This window comes from Arachis ipaensis, chromosome B3 (genome assembly GCF_059453495.1).
Source record: "Arachis ipaensis isolate K30076 ecotype BB chromosome B3, ASM5945349v1, whole genome shotgun sequence".
Taxonomy (NCBI): domain Eukaryota; kingdom Viridiplantae; phylum Streptophyta; class Magnoliopsida; order Fabales; family Fabaceae; genus Arachis; species Arachis ipaensis.
Window position 1 is genome coordinate 54,198,501 of NC_142438.1, and position 7,557 is coordinate 54,206,057.

At 38.4% G+C, this 7,557-nt stretch overlaps 1 non-coding gene across 1 annotated transcript; it reads right to left on the reverse strand.

The window, feature by feature from the left end:
* Positions 1 to 952: 952 nt before the first annotated feature.
* Positions 953 to 1,060, reverse strand: LOC148570672 (small nucleolar RNA R71). The gene has a single exon (XR_015880400.1). It is a non-coding gene; the product is annotated as a small nucleolar RNA R71 (small nucleolar RNA).
* Positions 1,061 to 7,557: the final 6,497 nt, after the last annotated feature.

Genomic DNA, 7,557 nt, shown 5'->3' on the forward strand with positions numbered 1-7,557 from the left:
TAACTACTTGACTTTTTGTTTGATTTTAAAAGTTTACTATTTCAATCATATCTTTTTCAAAACTACCTAACTAATTCTCTCTCTAAATTTTCGAAAATCACCTTCCTCTTTTTCAAAATTCCTTTTTAATTAACTATTTGTTTTAAATTTTAATTTGATTTAATTTTATTTTTTTCTTAATTTTCAAATTCTAACCAAAATTCAAAATAAAAACAAAAATATTTTTCTTTTCTTTTCAATTATTTTCGAAAATTCTTCTCTCTCACCTCCTTCTAATTATTTATTTATCTACTAACACTTCTCTTTCTTAAAAATTCGAACCCACTCCCTCTTTTTGTGTTCAAATTTCTTTTCTTCTTCTACTCACATAAAGGAATCTCTATACTGTGACATAGAGGATTCTATATTTTCTTTTCTGTTTTCTTCTTTTTCATATGAGCAGGAACAAGGATAAGAACATTCTCGTTGAAGCTGATCCTGAACCTGAAAGGACTCTGAAGAGGAAGCTAAAGCACAACTCTCTGGAGAAAATCTGACAGAAATTTTCGAAAAAGAAGGAGACATGGCCAAAAATAATAATGCAAGGAAGATGCTTGGTGACTTTACTGCACCAAATTCCAATTTGCATGGAAGAAGCATCTCAATCCCTGCCATTGGAGCAAACAATTTTGAGCTAAAGCCTCAATTAGTTTCTCTGATGCAACAGAACTGCAAGTTTCATGGACTTCCATCAGAAGATCCTTTTCAGTTCTTAACTGAATTCTTGCAGATCTGTGATACTGTTAAGACCAATGGGGTTGACTCCGAGGTCTACAGGCTTACGCTTTTCCTGTTTGCTGTAAGAGACAGAGCTAGAATATGGTTGGACTCTCAACCTAAAGATAGCCTAAACTCTTGGGATAAGCTGGTCACGGCTTTCTTAGCCAAGTTATTTCCTCCTCTAAAGCTTAGCAAGCTTAGAGTGGATGTTTAAACCTTCAAACAGAAAGAAGGTGAATCCCTCTATGAAGCTTGGGAGAGATATAAGCAACTGACCAAAAAGTGTCCTTCTGACATGCTTTCAGAATGGACCATCCTGGATATATTCTATGATGGTCTATTTGAATTATCAAAGATGTCATTGGACCATTCTGTAGGTGGATCCATTCACCTAATGAAAATACCTGCAGAAGCTCAGGAACTCATTGACATGGTTGCAAATAACCAGTTCATGTACACCTCTGAAAGGAATCCTGTGAGTAATGGGATGCCTCAGAGGAAGGGAGTTCTTGAAATTGATACTCTGAATGTCATATTGGCTCAGAATAAAATATTGACTCAGAAAGTCAATATGATTTCTCAGAGTATGAATGGATTGCAAGCTGCATCCAATAGTACTCAAGAGGCATCTTCTGAAGAAGAAGCTTATTATCCTGAGAACCCTGCAATAGCAGAGGTGAATTACATGGGGGAACCCTATGGGAATACCTATAATTCCTCATGGAGAAATCATCCAAATTTCTCATGGAAGGATCAACAAAAGCCTCAACAAGGCTTAATAATGGTGGAAGAAACAGGTTTAACAATAATAAGCCTTTTCCATCATCCACTCAGCAACAGACAGAGAATTCTAAGCAGAATCCATCTAGCTTAGCAAATATAGTCTCTGATCTATCTAAGGCCACTTTAAGTTTCATGAATAAAATAAGGTCCTCCATTAGAAATTTGGAGGCACAAGTGGGCCAGCTGAGTAAAAGGGTCACTGAAACTCCTCCTGGTACTCTCCCAAGCAATACAGAAGAGAATCCAAAAAGAAAGTGCAAGGCCATTACCTTACTTGGTGTGGCCAAACCCAAAGAGGAGGGGGACGACGTGAATCCTAGTGAGGAAGACCTCCTGGGACGCTCAGTGACCAATAAGGAGTTTCCCTTTGAGGAACCAAAGGAATCTGAGGCTCATCTAGAGACCATAGAGATTCCAATGAACCTCCTTCTGCCCTTCATGAGCTCTGATGAGTATTCATCCTCTGAAGAGGATGAAGACATTATTGAAGAGCAAGTTGCTAAGTACCTTGGTGCAATCATGAAGCTGAATGTCAAATTATTTAGTAATGAGACTTGGGAAGATGAACCTCCCTTGCTCACCAATGAATTAAATGCATTGGATAGGCATAAATTACCTCAAAAGAAACAGGATCCTGGTAAATTCCTAATTCCCTGTAACATAGGCACCATGACCTTTGAGAAGGCTCTGTGTGACCTGGGGTCAGGAATAAACTTAATGCCACTCTCTGTAATGGAGAAACTTGGGATCTTTGAGGTGCAAGCTGCTAGAATCTCTTTAGAGATGGCAGACAACTTAAGAAAACAGGCTTATGGACAAGTAGAGGACGTGTTAGTAAAGGTTGAAGGCCTTTACATCCCTGCTGATTTCATAATCCTAGACACTGGGAAGGATGAGGATGAATCCATCATCCTTGGAAGACCCTTCCTAGCCACAGCAAGAGCTGTGATTGATATGGACAGAGGAGAATTGGTCCTTCAACTGAATGAGGACAACCTTGTGTTTAAAACTCAAGGATCTCCTTCTGTAACCATGGAGAGTAAGCATGAAAAGCTTCTCTCACTGCAGAGTCAACCAAAGCCCCCACAGTCAAACTCTAAGTTTGGTGTTGGGAGGCCACAACCAAACTCTAAGTTTGGTGTTGAACCCCCACATTCAAACTCTAAGATTGGTGTTAGGGGGTTCCAACAATGCTCTGAATATCTGTGAGGCTCCATGAGAGCTCACTGTCAAGCTATTGACATTAAAGAAGTGCTTGTTGAGAGGCAATCCAATGTTATTTAATTATATTTATTTATTTTCTATTGTTATTTTATGTGTTTTTTAGGTTGATGATCATGTGGAGTCACAAAAACTACTGAAAAATAAAAAATAGAATGAAAAACAGCTTTAAAAATAGCTCACCCTGGAGGAAGAACTTACTGGCGTTTAAACACCAGTAAGAAGCATCAAACTGGCGTTTAACGCCAGAAAGAAGCATCAAGCTGGCGTTAAACGCCAGAAACAAGCTCCAAACTGGCGTTTAACGCCGGAACAGAGCATGAAAGTGGCGTTAAACGCCAGAAACAGGGCTATATTTGGGCGTTTAACGCCAAAAACAAGCAGCAAGCTGGCGTTTAACGCCAGACATGCATGCTAAGGGCGTTTTACATGCCTAATTGGAGCAGGGATGTTAAGTCCTTGACCCCACTGGATCTGTGGACCCCACAGGATCCCCACCTACCACACCTCTTCTCCTCTCCTCTTCACACCTTTCCATAACACTCTTCCCCAAAATAACCTCCACCAATTACCTCCATTACTCCTCCAAAACCATCATATAACCCACCTACACCCACCCAATCAAATTCAAACCATCACTCCTTCCTTTTCACACATCATAACCACAAAAAAACCCCTTGGCCAAACCATTCACACACCTCCATCTTCTTCTTCGTCTACTACTTTCTTTCTTCTTTTGCTCGAGGACAAGCAAACCTTCTAAGTTTGGTGTGGTAAAAGCGTTGCTTTTATTTTTCCATAACCATTTACGACATCTAAGGCCAGAGAAACCTCTAGAAAGAGGAAATGGAAGGCAATTGCTTCCACCTCCAAGTCATGGGAGATGGAGAGATTCATCTCAAAAGCCCATTACTAAGAAAATGATGGAGCAAACAAGAGAGCCCACTCATGGACCTCAACAAGAGCATGAGGAAATTCCTCATCATGAAATCCCCGAGATACCTCAAGGGATGCACTTTCCTCCACAAAACTATTGGGAGCAAATTAACACTTCCCTAGGAGAATTAAGTTCCAACATGGGACAACTAAGGGTGGAGCACCAAGAGCATTCCATCCTCCTCCATGAAATTAGAGAAGATCAAAGAGCTATGAGGGAGGAGCAACAAAGGCAAGGAAGAGACATTAAGGAGCTAAAGCACTCCATAAGATCTTCAAGAGGAAGAACTATCCGCCATCACTAAGGTGAACCCGTTCCTTAATTTCCTTGTTCTTTATTTTCTGTTTTTCGAAAATTTTGCTTTATGTTTTATTTATGTTTGTGTCTTATTACATGATCATTAGTGTTTAAATGTCTATATCTTAAAGCTATGAATGTCCTATGAATCCATCACCTCTCTTAAATGAAAACTGTTCTAAAAACAAAAGAACAAGAAGTACATGGTTTCGAATTCATCCTTGAAATTAGTTTAATTATTTTGATATGGTGACAATACTTTTTATTTTCTGAATGAATGTTTGAACAGTGCATATGTCTTTTGAATTTGTGGTTTATGAATGTTAAATATGTTGGCTCTTGAAGAATAAGGAAAAAGGAGAAATGTTATTTGATGATCTGAAAAATCATAAAAATAATTCTTGAAGCAAGAAAAAGAAGTGAATACAAAAGCTTGTGAAAAAAAAAAGAAAAAAAATGGCGAAAAGAAAAGAAAAAGAAAAAGCAAGCAGAAAAAGCCAAAAGCTCTTTAAACTAAAAGGCAAGAGCAAAAAGCCAATAGCCCTTAAAACCAAAAGGCAAGGGTAATAAAAAGGATCTAAGGCTTTGAGCATCAGTGGATAGGAGGGCCCAAAGGAATAAAATCCCGGCCTAAGCGGCTAAACCAAGCTGTCCCTAACCATGTGCTTGTGGCGTGAAGGTGTCAAGTGAAAACTTGAGACTGAGCGGTTAACATCAAGGTCCAAAGCAAAAAAAAGAGTGTGCTTAAGAACCCTGGACACATCTAATTGGGGACTTTAGCAAAGCTGAGTCACAATCTGAAAAGGTTCACCCAGTTATGTGTCTGTGGCATTTATGTATCCGGTGGTAATACTGGAAAACAAAGTGCTTAGGGCCACGGCCAAGACTCATAAAGTAGCTATGTTTAAGAATCAACATACTGAACTAGGAGAATCAATAACACTATCTGAATTCTGAGTTCCTATAGATGCCAATCATTCTGAACTTCAAGGGATAAAGTGAGAAGCCAAAACTATTCAAGAGGCAAAAAGCTACTAGTCCTGCTCATCTGATTGGAGCTAAGTTTCATTGATATTTTGGAATTTATAGTATATTCTCTTCTTTTTATCCTATTTGATTTTTAGTTGCTTGGGGACAAGCAACAATTTAAGTTTGGTGTTGTGATGAGCGGATAATTTATACGCTTTTTGGCATTGTTTTTACATAGTTTTCAGTATGATTTAGTTAGATTTTAGTATATTTTCATTAGTTTTTAAATAAAAATCACATTTCTGGACTTTACTATGAGTTTGTGTGTTTTTCTATGATTTTAGGTAATTTCTGCCTGAGAGGGACCTGAGCAAAAATCAGATTCAGAGGTTGAAGAAGGACTATAGATGTTGTTGGATTCTGACCTCCCTAAACTCAAAGTGGATTTTCTAGAGCTACAAGAGTCTAAATGGCGTGCTCTCAATTGCGTTGGAAAGTAGACATCCAGGGCTTTCCAGCAATATATAATAGTCCATACTTTGCCCAAGTTTAAACGACGCAAACTGGCGTTCAATGCCAGCTCGCTGCTCTATTCTGGAGTTAAACGCCAGAAACAGGTTATAAACTGGTGTTTAACTCCAAGGAAGACCTCTGCACATGAAAGATTCAATGCTCAGTCCAAGCACACACCAAGTGGGCCCGGAAGTAGATTTCTGCATCATTTACTCACTTCTGTAACCCTAGTAACTAGTTTAGTATAAATAGAACTTTTTACTATCATGTTAAGGGTCGAATCTTTGGATTATCTTTTGATCCTTTGATCACGTTTTGGAGGCTGGCCATTCGGCCATGTTTGGACCTTGTTCTTATGTATTTTCAACGGTAGATTTTCTACACACCATAGATTAAGGTGTGGAGCTCTGCTGTTCCTCATGAATTAATGCAAAGTACTACTGTTTTTCTATTCAATTGAGACCTATTTCTTCTCTAAGATATTCATTCGCACTCAAGAACATGATGAATGTGATGATTATGTGACACTCATCATTCTCACTTATGAACGCGTGCCTAACAAACACTTCCGTTCTACATGAAAACAAGCTTGAATGTGTATCTCTTAGCCTCCTGATCGTGGATCAGAGTCTTCGTGGTATAGGCTAGAACTATTGGCGGCCATTCTTGAGGTCCGAAAAGTCTAAACCTTGTCTGTGGTATTCCGAGTAGGATCTGGGAAGGGATGGCTGTGACGAGCTTCAAACTCGCGAGTGCTGGGCGTAGTGACAGACGCAAAAGGATTACTGAATCCTATTCCAACATGATCGAGAACCGACAGATGATTAGCCGTGCGGTGACAACACATTTTGGACCATTTTCACTGAGAGGACGGGAAGTATCTATTGACAACGGTGATGCCCAATATACAGCTTGTCATAGAAAGGAGTGGGAATGATTGGATGAAGACAGCAGGAAAGCAGAGGTTTAGGAGGAACGAAAGCATCTCTATACGCTTATCTAAAATTCTCACCAATGAATTACATAAGTATCTCTATCCCATTTTATGTTTTATTTATCTTTTAATTATTAAAACTCTATAACCATTTGAATCCGCCTGACTGAGATTTACAAGGTGACCATAGCTTGCTTCAAGCCGGCAATCTCCGTGGGATCGACCCTTACTCACGTAAGGTTTATTACTTGGATGACCCAGTGCACTTGCTGGTTAGTTGTGCGAAGTTGTGATAAAGTGTGTGAATTACGTTCCGAGCACCAAGTTTTTGGCGCCGTGGTTAAGGATCACAATTTCGTGCACCACCTCCATTGTAAGTATCTCTTAATTACTACTCTTTATAGTTACAATTTTGATACTCTTTCTTGTAATTAAAGTCATAGTGTTAATATATATACTTTTTGCAATTTTACTTTTTTGTTGATGATTTTGATGATTGATGATTGTTATATGCTTGGTTGAGTTGCTATTGTTGCTTTTGATCATTTGTTGCTCATAGTTTCAAGCATTTTCTCAATTTTGTCATGATTTATATTTTTGCCCACCAAATGTTTGTGAAAATGTCAATTTTGATTATGGGCTAAATTTCCACCTCTTGGCTTGGGAAAAATGAGCAATTGGGATCCTAGAGTTGGAATGTGTAACATTTAGTGATGATTCTTGGATTGTTAATTATTCTTGTTTCCACTAACGCTCACTTAACCTACTCTCCAATGTGAGGGTTAACTAAGTGAGATTAATCCATTACAAATTCATAGTTGTAGTTCCAACAAGAAAATGATTGCCTAGCTCATCCCAAGCCAAGATTCCACTTATGTTTTGAATCACACACACACATACATACATCAATCACTTTTATAGCTTACTTATTCATATTACATAGCTAGTTCTTTAATTCCTTTATTAGTTCATTACTTGTAATTTTGAATGTTCTTTTATTCCTTTAATTATTTATCTCTTTATTGAAATCTTGTTGCCTTCACAACCGAAATTGTGCACTCATTGATCACTAGTCCTTGGGAGATGACCCGGGAATTAAAACTCCCGATTTATATTTATTTTGAAGAGTGACAACCTTTGTACT